The following is an 18,969-nucleotide window of genomic DNA, read 5'->3' on the forward strand; positions in this document are numbered from 1 at the left end:
CGGCAGTACATATACTAAAATTGGAACGATACAGAGAAGATTAGCATGGCCCCTGCGCAAGGATGACACGCAAAATCGTGAAGCGTTCCACATTTTTTACCACTTACTTAAAAAAATTGAAACATTTGCCTGATTATTTATTCTAAAAGTTTATCACTTGAAATATTGGAATTCTATCACATTTCTTACGGCTCGTACGATCTTAAATCGGGGAAGAAACATTTTTCATTTGAAACGAACGGAGAATTGCATAACTAAAAGAATATGGAACAGTGCATTTTCACAGCAGAAGATTGAATATCTCCGAGTTTCATATACCGCTTTCTAAAATCGTCGTAGCCTAGATTTTCTTTTCGAAGTAGAGTCGATTCACTCGCTAGGAGATAATACACCCCGGAGAGAGGAGTGCGTCTACCGGGAATTTCGCGGATAGCCAAAGCGATGTAACAATACCATTCCCATGGAAAATAATCGTATTCCGATATAGCGGCAGCTGCTATGCATAATGTTCGCCGGAAATGAAAACACTTTGCCAGCGTTTGTGTAAGTACACAGTAGTAGCCGAGCTGCTGCTCATCTTGGAAAATGGTTTTCGAGCAGCGCGTACGCGACTGAAAACGTTCGACTCGCTGCTTTTCCCTAGGACGATTTAAAAAGAAGGCTTTTAAAGTGAAAAATGTTTTTTAACACGCCACGAATACGATATTCTGTCGACAACATTTATTCGGCGGGAAAGAATTCTTTATGATAAATAAGACAATTTGAAAATGAAGGAACAGTTCATTTTATTGAAAGTATGAATAAAAAATATTTTTCAAAACCGAACATCAATAAGATTACATCTGGCCCTCCTTTTACACAATGAAAACGTACAAAATAAAAAGAATTCATTTCTTTTTATTCTTCTTATCGTTGCCGGAAAGTTTATTGAAGTCAAAGTTTTATTAACGCAGGACGAACCTTTACTACTTGCCAAGAAATCTATTTCTATTTTCATTTAACTTGTAACTCATTAAGTTTCATTTAACTGCAACTATGAATAAATGGTTTTAAAAATATGCAACTTGGAATAAATGATGTTAATGAAAACCACGTAACTTATGTAGAAAAGTGCCATACAAATAAAGGATCGGATGTACTTCAATGCTGACGCCAGAATTCTGTTCTTAATGACAAAGACAAACAGTTTCGAAGTTGGGTTCACGGTTAGGCAGCAGGCATCGAAGTGTCACAAATTCGAGACATTCGGGAAAGTTAATGCGAGCCAACCTCCGGACTAACTTAATTAGCCTGCCACCGACCAGCCGCTTAACTTGATCAAGCCGCGCCGTGTTGATCCGTGCCGTTGCTCCGCGCAACAATCAACCGCCGAACCTCGCTGCATTGTTACCCTCGTCCGACTTGTTCCCGGCTTATTCTACTTAACGCGCCGCGTTAAATCCTTAGAGGAATTCGTTTCAAGTGTATCAGTTTCAAACTTCAAGCTGAAGTACACTTAAAAATTATAAAGGAGAACTGGAAACTGGAAAACGTTGAGAAGAGAACGAGGATAGGACAATCAAGGTTTCTAGACTCGAGATTTCATTGTTCATTCACAGAGTAAAAAATGTGAGAGTTGCCTGAAAAGGTTTCCCTGAAGAATACACAAAGTTTGGGGCAACATCCAGGATATATGAAGCCACGAATTGGGGTAGATTTGCCCAAAGCTAAATCCCAGAGAATTGCGCGACGGACGAAACGTGACAAAGTTGGGATCCGTAAAACACACGCGTATGCTCCTCCGTGGAGGTTGGAGTCTCGCTGTTGAATTATACGAGTTAGCAGAAATCGCCGGAAGCGGCGGTTGCCGTCGCGCCGGAGCCAAGAAAGCGGCAGTCTGACTTCTCGTATACTTGGCCAAACTCTAACCCGGAATAATTAATAGGCTATCGTGAACACGCTACAAGTGGACTTGCAACTTTTATGGCAAATCCACGTGGATCTATGTTCCACCCCGGGACATCGTTTCAATATTTATTATGCATCCATTTGCCGTAATCGAAATCGATACGATATTTTATGTAATAATTGTTACTTGATACGACGCGACGTGTAAAAACGGATACCCGTGTACACTTCCGTGCTGTTATCGGCCGATCCAAGTTTTCGATCAATGCCAGTCACCTGGTTTGTTGAGCTTGTAACGTGTTAATTCAAAACGTGTTCGCGTGTCACGGTTTCGTGACGCACAATCTGATAGGACATCTATTTAACCGGCCGCTTAAAGTGAACCGAGTGGTGGCGAAAGCCAAACGCTAATTTTCTCAAGGATTATTACGAACCCTTCATGCTTCCAATTTGCCCTCTTTCTTATCACTTTAATATACTCAATTTTCATTACAAAAACCCTATGAATAATATAAACTATTTAGGAATTCTGTGCATTTATGTGTATAAAACAAATTCCTGTCTTTAATAAATTATTCAAAAATCTTTACTAAACAAACGTTTAATTTTTTAAATTCGGAGTTTAATAGTATACAAAATGATATTCGATTTTTCTACTTGAACTTTGATATCAATTTTAACTTGACGTGTGTATGTGTTGGCTTTTTTCTATTTTGCATCGCGTTTATCGGACAGCGGTGTACATAAGTATCATGTAGTAGCGGCTAATGCATCACTCGACGTAACAATCCATCAGCGAGGTGAAAAAAAGCAGGCGAGACCGTTTTATTGTCACGCGACTCGCAGACACGTTGAACCAGCTGTTCGCGTCCAACGGCGAACACTTTTATGAATGAACATACGTGGCTTCGTTCCTATCTCACATTACATTATACTTTATCATCCGCAACGATATACGCACGCACTTTCAAAGATAGAATTTTCAAGTGGTCTCACGATCAAATAAATTACAAACGTGTTAACAGAGAGTTTTGTATTATTATAATTCATATAAGTTTTATATAATTTAATACACAATTAAATATAAGTTTAATATAATTCATTATATCATTATATGATTATAGATATATTAAGACCTGTGTTGTCAACCAAAAGATCTTTTTATTACACCCACTCGTCGTTAACTATAATACCACTACACTTTATACGAATATACATACATATGAAATAGAATATTAATAGAATTTCATTCTTCTTTCGATGGTTCCGTGTTTCGAACATTGGGAGGTTTGAGAGCACACAATGGGTCGAACCATGTAGACAGTGCAAACGCAAAAATTGCACACGTTAACGGCCGCGTTTGTCTAAAACACAGAGACGTGTAGGACAGGGTTGCTTGTCGAATATAGGGAGGAGCAGGCAGTTTCTAAACTGACGAGTACACGCAACGCCTACTATCTTTGTCCGTGACAGTCTGCGAGAACCAGCAGGGAGGAGTAGAGATCTCTGAACACGGACGAGGACTACGGTTCCCTTGTTTCCCAATTAGAGTACCGGAACCAACCGTGTACAGAGTGAATCAATGAGCATTGACACATAAACTATTGTAATTCATTTCATTGGAAAATTCTTTGTATTTAATAAAACTCGTCTTTTGAAGACATTCTTATATTTTAACAAAAAAAAAAGAAATAGCTTTTCAATAGATTCATTCTGTAAGCATGAATAATATGAAATAATTCCATACGTAATTCATTTGGTATTTTATATTCCAAGTTAAATGTTAGTAGGACTGATAAAAGTATTGAATTGTTACGAACTCACCCTGTATAGAAGGTATTCAAACGCTGATCACGTGGGAGAACTGCTTGAAACGATGAAAAAGTTCTCGTACTACGCACACCGATAACATTATACGTATCATGTACTGACTGTCCAACACGTCTCCGTGATTGCAATCACTTTTGTCGTATACAATTCTTCCCAGTCCTTAGTTCCTTCTATTTAATTAATGCTTGTCATGAATATCAACTCAAAATATTCTATACGTCTGATTTATAGTAGAAATTATTAATACACAACAATCTTTATGCATTTATAAAATAAAAGAGAAAACAAAATATGCAAAAGGAATGAATGCTGCTTGTAATGTACAAAAATATCAAAAGCTGTGTTTTAATGATAAAATAAATGTTTATCTAAATCTTTTAAACTGATACCATAAATGTCTTATTTTGTACAAAGATTTGCTGTCTATTTATTATTAATACTGTCCCTGGTTTTGCTCAATGCGATAACATTTAACAAGTGAAAACGTAAAAACAAATTTTATACAATTTTATTTATCCTTACTATATGTAAATTAAATTTGATGTAACCCATAATAATGAACGATAATGACAAAGGAATTTGTGTGATAATAAGTGATTTCGTTTCCAAAATCCGAGCTTCTCCTTAATCTTGTTTCGAGCAATGAAACAGTGGGATTGCTAGAATTCTGACACACGAGTTTGATACGTTCCCCTAAATTGCGAAGCCTGAGGTGGCCAATTTAATGAAAGGATAAGGTAAGCAGCGGCGTTGCATCGGTTAGTGAATGCGGGGCAAATGAAGCCGGCGAAAGGGTCGAAATTGAAATTGTCCCGGTTGGTGTGTACGTGTACGCCCGGTTGTTCAAAGCTCCGAACCCGTCGGGATAATTTCCATCGCCTTTTCCTCCCGTAATCAAACCGTCCGCGGCTTCTGTGCAATTACGTGGCGAAATTGATTTAAAATCGAGATACGTTGGGGGGAAAGGATCGCGTTACAATTTGCTGAAACTTTGCAAACGAAACGAGAACCGAAATATAATTACTTCACCCCCTCCCCCTCCGGCTTCCGCGAGTTATATATGTGTACGCGAAAACGGACACTAATACTTAACATCGATTAATACGTGAAACGCTGTTATTACACAGAATGAAACTCAACGACTTCGAATAACTCGTGAGATATTTGTTTTACAATAAAATATTTTTAAATAAATTTTGGATTCAACTGTGGACTGGTTTTTGTTTCTTTGCTTTCTTATCGCGTTATGATGGCCACCTTCAGTTTTTTTTAAATAGAATGCTCAACATTTTTTCTCAAATCTTAATGACTCACCCTGTATAATATTAGACTGTATTTCTCTTATTATTTCGTTATGATAAAAAATGTCTTAGTCAATTAACAAAATGAATAGTGAAATGCGTTCGTTATCTCCATTCATTCCATGATTTCATACCACGAGAATGAAAGATTCAGTGAAATGTAATTCGTGTCTCGTTTAGTAGATGCGTCGTTCTCGTCGAAGGAATTTTTGCAGGATCTGCGGTCGCAGCTTCGTAATGCGATCCTTGTGGATGCGTCCACTGCCAAAGAAGGCGTGAAAGTGACACCTGCACGTTTCTGAGAGTGCCCACGCGCGCGTGGCTGCGGTCTCAGCGAACGAGAATCGATAATAAATTAGCATTATCGATACGACGGTGTAACACGGGCGAAAAACCAGTCGAACCCTGGTATACATTTAGACGGGTACGAGAAATTATTGCCAGTCTTTCCGGGTTCCATATTTTTCTCCAACCTGGACAACTTACTTTACCCATTCTTGATAACATGAATAAATTAGCTGTTCCGATAGTAGAATTAGGTGCATACGAAATTTCTTCTTCCAAAACAGAAGATTATGCATTCCCTTCAAATAATTCAATTAAATAGATAATTGAAGATTGCAAATTTTTTTTATGCAGATAATTGCTACTCATACGGCATAACAATAATATTTTATTATTATTAAAATGTTCATTATGGTAGGACTGCGCCTGACGTAATCTGTGTGCTTTAAATTTTTGTGTACAAGTCGATAATATCTAATAGTGCAATCTCTTATCTCGTATGTGCGATAACTGTTATCGTGTACAGACCGTTAAATGTCGATAATCTAATTACTTAAGGATGTATTGGCTGTACAGTCAATCCCAAAAGTTTATGTACTTTAGAAAAACGCATTTCCTAAAATTAGATTAGATTATTCCTGTTACATATGAAGTGTTATAATTCTTCATAAATTCTGTATAATGTACTATTGTTTATTCTTATTATCCACTCTTTCCACTCAGTCTAGTCTGGATTATCCTTGATGGTAGATTTCTAATGTCCAGATATTCCGTTCTGTCAATTGTATTCATGTATGTAAATTTTAGTATAAGTAGAATTTCTTATTCTGTTCATATCATTATTAAAGAACGTGTCAGGAAGTTCGTCTAATAACCGTCTCTTCAAATCCTCTGGATTATTAGACTCCTCGATGCCATCGTTATTAGTATAGTTCTTATTTGACAGTACCAGTTGTTTTCCAAGTTGGCATACAAAATATACAATTATAAGTATAAGTTATGATACCAGGAAGTCTAAAATTAAATTCCTGCCGTAAATGATTTATTTTACACAAAAGTGCAAGAATAATGAAAAATGGACAATAATGGGGATTGCAATATAAAAATTGTCGACAATTTTCAAGACACTGCAATAAAACATAGGAAACGTTCGGTCGTTCTGCGAGTCATTAAATAATGAAAGCCGAACTAAAACTTGGGATGCGGTTGTTAACGCATTTTTCTAACGGTGAGAAATGCGATTTATTGAGAAACGTGTTCGTTAAAGGGTAAAAGCAGGCACAAGTATCACTCGACCTCGTTACTGGTCGCGCAATTATGTCAGGACCCTCTCGCATTCTTGAAAATGTAGGAAATTGAAGGAACGAAGTGGATGAACCGGCGGGGGAGGCTGAGACCTCGATTAAATTCATCTTGGTCCCCTGTAAAAAGGTCTCGTCGTCTCCCCCGATACAATTACCGTCGAACCGTGCAGCCATTCGCAGTCACGCATGGCTGATTTTCAAGTTTCGGCTCTAAAAGAAGAGGGAACTGACCTATTTTTATGCAGAATCACACACACGCACAGCCCTCTTAATTAGTCGAGAACTTGATACGAAGGATCGCACGATTCGGCTGAAATTGAAATCGGTTTGAAATCTGTAGTAGAGAATATTGATTTTTACTACGAAATTCATAATGAAAGTCCATTTAATCTTACTTAACACGTGTTGAGAATATTTCCTTTGCCTATTTTCTAAAAATAAATGTTAACGCTTGTTCTTGACTTCTACTCATACAAAAGGTAGTACAACCGACCAAGAGGGAATACTACGTGAGAAAATAAGTCGAAAAAAAGCAATAATGCTTTATTTGACATTTTTTTTATTTGACACCCTGCATAATGGATCAATCATTCCATAAAGGTAATAACCATTCCTCTTCTCTCGTTAACTGTTTCGCTTTAACATCGCTTTGTACGTTCAAACGTAAATTAAAACACGTTAAATTCTGGAAATTTTTTGTAAAATTTATTCGAACTCATAAAAATTGTTACTATGAATTAATTGTTGATTCGACCATCGGGTTTGAACAAAGGGCAACAGGGTTGGGGTTAAAATAAGCAAAATTTTGGGAACGAGGGTGGAATAATAGGCGCGCAAAGGCGCGAATGGTCCTCGTTCACTTTCTATCTCTCTATCTCTTTCTCTGTTGAGTTAAGTGGTTGGCAGTCGAGGTCGGGGAGCGGTTTCGATTAGCCAGCTCGTTGAACTCAGCGATCGACGTCTCGCCGAAAGGCCCCGCGAGGATTCCGAAGAGGGAGCATCTTGCCTTTTTTCCTCCCCTTCCCTCTCCTCTCTCCCAATTGCGTTCGTCTGCCGGTGATCTATGACGACGTAAATTCGTTCGATGGTAAAATTGCAGCCAATTGTTTCGTCGAGGGTTTCCGTTCCTCCTCCCTTTGTTATTTCCTTTCTTACACAATAAGACAGTTAAAATAATATTATCGCCGATTTTAAGCATAGAAAAATTTGTATTAAATATAAAAGCACTTTGCTACAAGAATTTCGCTAAAGCATTTCACAAAATTGCAACGATTCATTTGACTGTGAAAATTTGTCTAACATTGAAGATTGTTCAGATCCTTAATCGTGGATCTCCGTTTGTTTTCAGAAAGCGGAACGGGAAGGTGGAAATAGGAAAATACTTCGGCGAACAGGTGCAGCAACGCGTTGGAGAGTGAGTAGTAAGCTTAACGTAGCGTGCATTTTAAGGAATTCGGTTTCCTCTTGAAGGAAAACGGGCTCTAACTAACTCGAACGGAATTTCGCTTATGACATACTTTTTCACTGAACCTACGTGTTTGCCCAAGACTTACCCCCCTCCTGCAAACACATCCCACCGCCAAGGGTGGTTCCTTTTTCCGATTGCGTAACATCCGAATTCTGTTCTAGTTTAGACGATTCATACTCTTCTTTAAAAGATAGTTCTGAATATACAGGGAAAAATCATTTAGAATCGTCTCGTTAGAGAGATGTTGCTTGTTTAGAATTGTTATAAATTATCATATTCTAATTATCTATTTTATGATAATGTCATTTTTATTCACTGCCTTATGATCAGATATAAAATGATAGAAAAAAAAGCTAGTCAGTAGAAACTGTTACGTAAGCGGAAATTGGAAACTTTACAACATTCAAGTTTGGATACAGACACTTTCTAGTGTCGCTGTGAGATAATTGCAGGGTATTTGGACGTGTGATCAAAGACATGGGAGGCTTAGAATTGTTAGTCCCTCAGGTAAAACCGTGGACGAGGGTACCCGTTCCCTGTTGAAAGCCACAAATCCGGGTGTCTCGCAGGCGACGCGATAAATTTCGTCGCACGGGGCACGGACTAAAGATCGAGCGACCCTCTTCGATAATATAGGTGGGAGCCACCGCAAATCCAACACTCCGGCGAAACTGCCACGATAAATCCACGTTTATCTGTCGCGCGAGAGACAATCGCTCGAAATAGGATCCGCTTTAATAACTTTATTTCCGTGATTAATGCCGACCGTGGTCCAGGCTTTTATTAGCGAAAGATTGCAGATTCCGTTCGTTATTGCAGAGGAGGACATTCCTCTCGTTGTGTCACGATTTTATTAGCTTATTCGGAAAGTTTTGAAAAGACAGCATGAAGTATGATGTGTCCATCATTCATGAAAGATTTTTTGTTCCTCGTTGAACAATAAAATTCTATAAAGGACAATAAAATTGGTACACGTATCCGGGCCAATCAAGCAACGATTTTTCTCTTCTGCGAGGGCAGAAATAAATAACGTCGAGGTAGAACGATGGTCACGTAGCGACTACGTGGGGGTTGTGTTTCTCAGACGACACAGATTGCGTCTTATCGTTGTCCAAACTTACTAAAAAGCAATTTTCGTTGCCAGAGGCTAGTAACTTATGCAGTGACGAACGAGGCCAGAGAAGTACACGAAGCTGGGCGAAGTTTCAAATTCTTGGCTCGGCCGTTCCTTGGCCGAAATTTCGCCACGGGTAAACGAACCTCGAGTTTCTAACAGATGCGACCACCCTTCGAGAAATACTGGCAAAAAGTTTCCATCTAGCTACTTCGAGTAATCGATTTAACATTGTGCAATCCTCAGTTTACACAGAACGAACGTGTTCCTCCGATGCCCAGTCTGCTTCAACTCCTCGAAACTTAATAGAGGTTTTAGAATAACATAATAAATTGCACAGAAAACAGAACGTTATTATAATTAAATACAAGCTGATATGCAAAACGTAATTAAGTCTAACGATGACACAATTTTATTAAGACGTAAATATCCGAATGTATGTCAGTTATTGAAACATTTGTTTCGATTTCACATGCAACTACAGTAATTTCCGGATATGTGGGCACCCATAGGGGCTGGGCTTGGCCATAAATCCGATGGGATGGGTCTCTTAGAATCGCTCGTCATTCAAGAACGTAGCATAGGAAAAAGTAAACTTTCAGTATACAGTACAGTATTTTTCGTTAATAATTAAGAAACCATGCCTCACTTTGTATTTTGCAAAAGGAAATTGTTGTTCAGAATGACCCTCCTAATCTGCTATTTTCGGCTCTAACACTTTTTACGGAACATCTTGTATATTCTATTTCTGCTACTGTAATTCCCTTGCGCGTTATATGTATATTTCCATGTATATAAAAGGATTTTCTAACCCGTGTAATAATAAATAATAATAAGAATAATAATAAACAGTTGTGATTGTGCTAGCACAATATTAACAGAGAGGAAGAATAAACATAGATAAGATATGGGGCTCGCGTTGAACGAGCACTTCCAGGAATTGGAGAAGATGACTCACGGCCGTATATCCGCAGGAAAATGTGACCACAACCGGAGATTACTGTATAAAGATTGATAAAAAAAAAAAAACAGTTTTCTAATACAGTTTCGTTTGTAAAACGGGGGCACTGTGAAGTGGCTGACTGCAGGGGATCTTGCTCTCTCCCGGGCAAAGTTAGAAACTGTGCCGATTCCTGAAGGCATTCATTCTCCCCGGCACGTGTCACGGTTCGGACAGCTCGAGGGGGATGGGACAGCGAGGAGGGATATTATGCAACCGGTCGTATGCATCTCGTGCATGTGCACGTATGCGCACGGCGTGTTCGATACATCGGTAGATGCCGGCGCGTTCGACCCATTTTCCAACAATGCTCGACCCGCTTATTATTAGATGCGGAGACTCAGATACCGGCCTGTCGTGCCGAGCCGGAATAAAGACGACACACGATTCTCTCGTATCGCGTTCGACGCGTACGCCCTGCCAGAAACTGATCGTGTACTCCGCTTGCTGATTTCAATGATTCAGAAACCGTTTCCGTTCCACGTCGCTTCCTCATTTTCTGATTCCATTCGCGATTCCAGCCCTCATTTTGCCATTCACCATTTCTAAACAGAAATTCTCCCATGAATACCTTGATCAACAATAATTTAAATTATTAATACATACACGTGTTATTACATACAACATAACAGATTGTGTGACAAAACTTGATATAAACTGTGGATGATAGATATACAGTGCTCTTGAATAGCCTCGGGTAAAAATTGATACATGCATGTAAGCTTATGTAAAAAGAAGGAATTTTGGTGAAAATCGTTGGTTACTAATTAGATCCGTTTGGAAAGTACATTGTTGTTGAAAACATAACTGGCTTCTGGCTTGCAGATGAATAGCCTCCAGTGATCAGTCATGTTAGCTAATGCTTTACGATAGACCACAGATGAAATATTTACCACAATTCTACATTTCATAATTTTACCTATCTGTGTCATTTTATTCATATTACACACAATTTCGTACGAAGAAGGGTTATTCGAGACTGTCCAAATAAACAGCATTGTATTTCGTTGTTGAAAAAAATAATTAGTGTTTTTTATATTTATTACATATTTCATACTTAAAGTCTGCATCGTCTAGTTACGAATCGTAATTGAAAAATGTGTTAAGAAACATGATCTCGGTAACAATGGATGGTAGAGCATATTTCCATGAATGAAATTACCACAAATTCGAAAGAAAGAAATTCACTGTCGCGATACATCACGAAACGACGTGGAGAGAAAGAGGTGGAGGAGGAGGGAATTTATTTTCTGGTTTCATACATCGGGCCAATGTACTCCGGTTAGCCGAGACACGACCGAAGCAATTTCATCTCAGGTAACGCAAACTGATATTTGTACCCCGGTCGCGATGCCATCCGTCCTGTTCCCCCCGACTCCTCCCGAAGCTGCCACTACTGTCTGTTACAACCACCTCTGCCCCGGGATTAACAACGACGCGACCGCTAATGAAACATCTCGTGGTCAGATTAAGCTCCGTTAACGACACACCTTCGCCTCCCACGGTTTCTTCCTTTTCTCTTCTTCTTATTACTCTGTTTCTCCCACTGTCTCTTCGCTGTCTCTCAAAGTAAGTTTCATCGATGCAAATAATTGATATTAAATACGATTAGATTAATATTATTGCAGGTGCAATTAAAACTAGACCTGCACGGTCCAAATAAACCATTTTAAATTCTTATATAACAAATAAAAGCAGAACAAAGGTTGTTTCGTAATATTGTTAAAATTGCAATTTTTATTTAAACTACGACCAGATTGAAGTGCCAGTGCCAACACTAAATTCCACTAAAATGTAAAAAATATGTGTATTACTATGAGAAAACTGTCGGTAGGTTTAATGTTGAAACATGGAAACAGGAGAGTAATTTTTGTATATCTTCATTTATTCCAGTACATTTGCTTTCGGATGAAAAGATGTTAGCAGAATGTAGAGAACGCGGAAAAATCTTGCAAGCTGTATACATTGACGCTGATGAATATTTATAGAAAGATGCTTGAATAATGTTTGGTCATAAAACGGCGAGGTTGAGAGTCATTCACGCGTGGTTTCGCAGTTGATATATGTAGGTGGTCTCCTGTTTATAAATCTTGGAACCTATTGATATTTTATTATTCAGTATTTTACTATTTCATTGTATCAATACTTTATGCTTACGACTGTATGATACATTGTAATTTTTAAATGAGGTCATTTCTCTAATGTGTAATGATATGGAATATTCATAAGAATTTAATATTCAGATCAAAGTGTACGTGTTTGAATTACACTTCATGGGTGAACATTAAACGCGTTTATGTATCAAGTATTCTTGTTGTTCACGACCCGTAGTATCGATCGGTTCTTGACACAAATATGGAATTCCCATTATTCCCGCATAGCCGATAAAACGAGCAAAAAAAAAGAAGAAAACTATTTACGGAACGAGACGCAAGTTGGTCTTAAGCTATGCAACAACAACGATCCATACTATACGCAAGGCGCGTTCCACCGGGGTCACTAATGAATACCGTCCTTCCTCTTCCTCTGTTAATTAACTAGCGCAAACGTGGAAAGGATAGTAGTCCCTTTGATCTGTCCGTGTAATTGAACTTTTTCACCGAGCCACCCCTTTCAGGCATTACCCGAATGTTCATCGCACGCTTCTGCTATTAAGATTTTTTACAATCCGTCTGGAGCATTTTCGATAATTATGGAACGCGTTCAATTTTGTGGGCGAACGGTTTTGCCTCCGAGGAATTTAATTTGTAATACGTAATGAAATTTCCAAACAATTTCCCATCGTAACATCCGTCCAAATTGAATTGGAATTCGTTACAGTAGCAAATTCAAACATTCAAAGCTTTGATTCTGCGATCCGCCATGACTAATGAAAATGAACATCCGGAAACATTATCACTGATGTCTTAGTCACTGTTCATTATATTCGCAGTTCCCATAAGCGAGTTCTCCCGGTTGATTTCATTCTGTAGACTGGAATTACTCTGGTATTTTACGGTGAATAGCAAGCACACGTTTTCATCTGCACGTGTATACATTATACATATGTTCGTTTATTCAAGAGTTGTAATTGTAATGAAGTTCCTGCTTGGTTCGGCCAATTAATAGAATAGTCTCCAATTCAGGTAAACAATTTCAAAGCAGTTTAAACGAATGCTTTTGGGAACTTGATTGACCGTAATAATTAGACCCCTTGGAAAAATCTCGGAAAAATCGAAAATTTTTTTTTGTTGTTTATTATTAGCAATGTTCTTCCGACGTCTGATTTCTTTTTAAAAAATGCGTTTCTAAAGTGTTCAAATGTGTTGAATAAAATTGAACATTCTTGTTTGTTTCGTTTGAATGTTTGAACGTGGATTTGATTTCGAGACACTTTAGTAATATCTTGCACGGTCGTACGTTTCCTAAACTGGCGGGAGAGCCCTGTATACCCGGAAATCCCACAGGACTCGAGACAATACCGCCTTCTAGTGGGTTTGCTTCCGGTTCTTTGAAGTCCACTTAATAAATAAAGGGGTCAAGAGGGGTGTATCTCCTGTAAAGGGTTCCCCTCTCGTGTTTGTCGTAACTCTCGGTTACCTAGAACGTGTGCTGTTCTGTGGACCAATATGTATCACGCAACCTGGCTTCTATACAGGTATAGCGTTGTAATTCACCGCGACTCGTGTTCCATCGGGCCTACGGCGTTCGCCTACAAACTGCCTCCATGCTTTACAGCGAACGTATCTTCTTGAAAAGAGCAAAACGATTTCATAAGATACAGCAGATTTCACTTATTCATTTTAATTGAGATTTCGATGAAATTTTGTAGAGCTTTTAAAAAGACGTGGTTATAATTTTAGAAGGTATCTAAGAAAATAATTATTAAAAACTTTATTTTAACTGTATTATTACCAGACATCTATTAATTATTATTAATACAAAAGACGAGTCCAACTTCTGTGATAAAATAGGGAACGTATGTTCACTTCGTAAAAACTGAAATGATTTCGCTAGAAACCCATGAAGTTCAGTTTTACAACATAACTGAATGCCGGATAATTAGTGGGCATTTTGTTCGAAACGATGAATCGTCGCGTCGCGTTCATAGTGTCTATGCTTGTAGATATTCAGTTACATAAAGTACTAGGAGGGTGTGTTTATAACCACGGCAGGGCCTGTCCTCTTGGAAGGGACGCAGAATGGGATACTAATTCGAGGGTGCTGTGAAAAGGGCTACGACTGGGGGATGAGAAAGGTACGACTCCTTCGCGGCGGTCATTCAAACTTTCCCGGTTTTTCCTTTTCCCAACCTCGGACAATGGGTGAAAGGACTTTTTGCTAGTACTTCGGCCAGTATATTTGAATACCAGCACATTGATACACGAGACAAATTGGGGTGAATTCAGCTTTCTTCTCCTCTCACGCTTTTTTAACTCACTTCCATTATTATAACGTCGTAACAAATATTAATACAGTATTTCATGTCGTGAATAGAATAGATAATGGTTCATACAATGGTCGATGCAGTAATTTATGTAAATACGTTAAAAGTACCAATGAAAGATTTTCCTTTGACAAAAATTATTACAATTGAAAATACCAGAATGCTTATATTTTCGCTCTATCCCTGTTTTCGGTTTAAGAGCACTTTTTCGCAGCTAATCAGAAATCGTCACTTAGGTGTCCAGTCACTTCCTGATGGGTCACTACTAGCTAGAACAAATTCACTTACTGGTACAAAAGATTTAATAAGAAAACCGAAAGATTTCGTTTCAAACTGAGTTAGGCTGTCCTAAAACTGATTGCATATGCACGTCCAGTTCACGGACCAATTAATCCAGGGTGCCTGGAAGTTCCGTTCACCTGACTCCGGGAAGCAATCAACCGAGGAGAATGAATGCTCTATAATACATGATACACGTAGTTTGTGTAACTACAACTGTAAATGTTTCACGGTTTCTATCAATTTTAATAAATGAATTATTTCATTCTTGTATCGAAAATCGTCCTGTATGAATTTTCTATTTGATGGAATTTTGTTCGGTGAATTTATTCTTAGATTTAATCAAACCAGAATTATCTGATTTGCTTGTGATATTCGATATGTACAGTTTGGAGAAATTACTATGGAAGTGGACTGATACCAACGACTAGATTGACTAACTTGATATCAGATAGGCACGCCGTCCCACGCGAGTTCAGATACCATGTTCCGACTGTCTAAGTCAATTCTAGCGATTGTTACAAGTAAATTGGAGCACGAGCCGAGTCGTTTCGAAAGTAGCGGGTTTGTATAATCAGTTACCGAATGATTTGTTAGCAACCGGCTACTGTGATTCATTACAATGACACATGTTACGATATTAGTTGAATTCTCTAACCGAACGCAAAAATCAGAGGTGAATTTCCATTTGATACTCCAGTCGTGAAACGCAACGAGCAAAAGTTTTTATTGGGAATGGAACTTTCGGAACGCGATGATTTGTTAGGAACTAACTCGTATGATTCATTACAGTGATAACGTTGAATTCTCTGATAAAGTGGAAAAACGAGTGAATTTCCATTCGATATCGAAGTAATGAAACGTATCGAGTTTTTAGATGAAATACAACTAAGGCGCCGGGGTAGTATAGGTGAATTCGCTGGCTTTGGACGCATACGGGAATTTTCAGCTGTGTCGGACAAAGGAATTTTTCCTCCGCATGTGTGGTGTATGGAAAAATTTTCCACTTTGTGCACCGCGATACGTAACAGAAATTTTTGCGTCGAATGCGACCTGTAATGGAATCTCTCCCGCTAGATTGTTCGACGTATGGAAGAATTTTACCGCGAATGTAAACGAATTTCCAAGAGCGATATATCAAAGTTCACAGTAGTAATTGAATTAAATCCTCTTCCGGAATAAAACATATAAATAAAATTATTTTAACTGAAAGCTCTTCAAATCTGTTTGAGAATTATTCATTACAGAATCCCTGAATAACAAAAATAATAGACGTATCGTATGGCACAATATTAATTTTATATAGCATTTTTATAAACAATCAAATACATACGTCGGCGTCCCTGAAGAAGTAAATCATAGCAGAATCTCGAATTTTGTAATCATAGCAGAATAATTAATTTTGATAAGCAACTAAATATGCATGTATGTCAGTGTACAGAATCTCTGGATGATAAAAACAGAAGATTTATCGTATGACATAATACTTATGATATGTTATAAATAATTTTGATAAGCAACTAAGTATGCACACGTGTGTCAGTGTCCCTGGAAAAGTAAAATCATTACAGAATCTCTGAACAATAAAAACAGAAGATTTATCATATGACATAATACTTATGATATGTTATAAATAATTTTGATAAGGAATTAAATATGTACACGTGTGTCAGTGTCCTTAGAAAAGTAAAATCATGGCAGAATCTCTCAACAGTAAAAATAGTTAGATTTATTCTACAGAGTAACTAATTTTATGAAGTTCTGATAAGCAACCAAATATGCACGTATGTGCCAATATATCTGAAAGATTAATATAATTAAAGAATATCTCAACAATAAATGTAGAAGATTTATCTCATGGAAGAATACTAATTTTATAAGACACGAAATATAAACATAATGTGAGAGTGTAAATGATAAGCAGATTGTTGTTGATTTCGGAAACGTTGTTGGTAACGAAACAGAAGAGTCACGTCCTAAAAAATTGATTTCCTCGAGGAAATAGAAGTGCGGCAGCTGGTAGAGCGAGTCGGAATTGCGAATACGGGATGGTCGGGAGTCTTTATAGCCGGCGCCAATTTTCCTAAGAAAGCGAGCCCGGTAAATGGTAAATGGCGTACACGTGGGTCGACTCGTGGAACACGAACGTGCCCGCGTAACGACAAGATCTCGACGCCCACTGACTCTGTCGTTGCTCGGACTAAAATTGTCCTGGAAACCTGTACAGCCACAGGTACCACCCATCCATCAATCCTGACTGTTTCGACCCGTATCACTCTATTCAAACTCCTACTTTTAGCCCTTTCACATTTCAATCATGAACGATTAAAGCGGTATGAAAATTATTTTACTTACTGAAGCATCGCAAAACGATTTATACGATTTTAATAAGTAAAGACAAAAAATGCAATGCTGATAATTTGGAATTGAAATCGAAATAGCTAATCACTCTAGACTGTAAGCAAAATTAACTGGAAGAATGTAATTTTAATAAGTAGAAACACAAATAAATAAGTTTCGAGTTCTTTTTTTAACAAACAACGATGCTGGTAATTTGAAACTGTAATTCTATTCGAACGAGTTAATTACTTTAGACCGTAAGCAGTATCGACTGGAAGAATGCAACGTTGCAATATCGGGAAGAGGGTAGCCAGTCGGTCGGGGCGAGGCTTCTTAAAATTAATCTAATCAGACTTGGAAAGGCGTGCCTAAGTGAATTCGTACATTAACGGGGCGAGGGGCGTTTAGCGAAGATGGTTCGAGTACTCAGCCTCTAGATTTACCTAGCCCTTCTATGAACCCCCGCTCATTGACTCAGCGAATAATTGGTAATTAGTCAGCGAGACCGTCTCTAGACTAACCCTTTACGCACGCCTCGTGTTTAAACGAATTTTCCATTATACCAGCTCTATAATTCAATAGTTGCTTACGGTATCAATTTCAGAAATTATTTAATTATTGTCATATACATTTGTGACATATTTTTTATTAGAAATGTGTCATTTATTACACCATTTCTGTATCAATTTCAAAACTGACTTTATCATTGATATGCATAGCCTCTGATATTTCATGATCTTTTATATTACACAACTTCAATTTTCTTATAAATGTACTTATTGAAGAAGTAAAGGTCATAGTAGTGTAAGTCACTTTTATTAACATCCCTGTATGTATAGTGCTGCTATAAGTTTGCAAGGGAAACGAGGGAAGACTTACTTCGTATTTTCTCAGAACGTATTAACATTCGTAGTTCTAATAGAACCAATGCATTTCATAATGTGGTAGAAAAGTTATACCATTAAGGTCCCTTCCCCCTTGATTGTTAATTATAGTATTGTTCACTGTAATTTACTGGAACGTGTTCGTTTACTTCTTTACGAAGAAAATGTTGTACTTGTCGTAAGGAGAGACAGTTTAAAAAATGAAGTGGAAGTTGGTCGTTGGCCAAGGACTAAGGCGTCGTCGCGAATATTAATTACCGAAACTGTGGCCGCGTTGATCCCCTGGCCACGGGCGTGGTACACGGAAGTCCGTCGCCTTAAGTTAATATCGCGGGGACCACGGCCCCCGGGGTCGCGTCGGAAATTGCGGCTGAAGTTGGCCAAGGGTGAGGAATGATTAAAGTCTCGCGACGCTTCTAACCCCCTCGAGTCTCCCTCGCGAAGATTACCGGCCGACGAATCAATTAGACGGCCGACGGTTGACCGGCTAATTGCGCCGGGGCAACGGTGGAAAAATGCCGAGGGAAAGACGCCTCGAGAGCCGCTCGAGCGTTCCCGAATTCCTACAGGACTTGGGAATTTCAATATCAGTCCGGTTGAGACAAAGAAATTCTTTCGACGGCCCGTACGCGTGTCGCTTCTCCACGTTTATTGATCTTTCCCACGCGTTGCCATTTCGCCCGTTGCTCACTCTAAAACGCGATAGAAAATTAGTACACTTTGACAAGAACAAATGGAACTTATTAAGGGAGATAATGAAAATGTTGTAATAAATACATGTTATTAGGTCATCATACTTCATATCTTATTTCCATTTTTTACAAAGCTATAGCGCATACATTTTCCTAATA

The 18,969-nt window shown here is 38.3% G+C and overlaps 1 protein-coding gene, 1 long non-coding RNA gene and 1 other non-coding gene across 8 annotated transcripts in view; 2 read left to right on the top strand and 1 right to left on the bottom strand.

Annotated features, from left to right (window-relative positions):
• The window catches only part of LOC108623296 (ankyrin repeat domain-containing protein 50), a 53,302-nt gene that overhangs the window by 4,475 nt on the left and 29,858 nt on the right, over window positions 1-18,969 (top strand). For all 5 annotated transcript variants that reach the window (XM_018021708.2, XM_018021709.2, XM_018021706.2 and 2 more), the window contains exon 2: window positions 7,956-8,021. The gene's annotated coding sequence lies outside the window, so the exon portion shown is untranslated. The remainder of the gene's footprint in view (window positions 1-7,955; window positions 8,022-18,969) is intronic.
• On the top strand, window positions 6-97 carry LOC113464121 (U6 spliceosomal RNA). The gene has a single exon (XR_003388946.1). It is a non-coding gene; the product is annotated as a U6 spliceosomal RNA (small nuclear RNA).
• The window catches only part of LOC113464120 (uncharacterized), a 41,551-nt gene continuing 32,150 nt past the window's right edge, over window positions 9,569-18,969 (bottom strand). For both annotated transcript variants that reach the window (XR_003388945.1, XR_003388942.1), the window contains one exon: window positions 9,569-10,734. This is a non-coding gene — a long non-coding RNA (uncharacterized LOC113464120). The remainder of the gene's footprint in view (window positions 10,735-18,969) is intronic.

The sequence above is a fragment of the Ceratina calcarata genome, unplaced genomic scaffold, assembly GCF_001652005.2.
Source record: "Ceratina calcarata isolate Rehan_Ccalc_2016 unplaced genomic scaffold, ASM165200v1 scaffold26.2, whole genome shotgun sequence".
Lineage (NCBI taxonomy): Eukaryota > Metazoa > Arthropoda > Insecta > Hymenoptera > Apidae > Ceratina > Ceratina calcarata.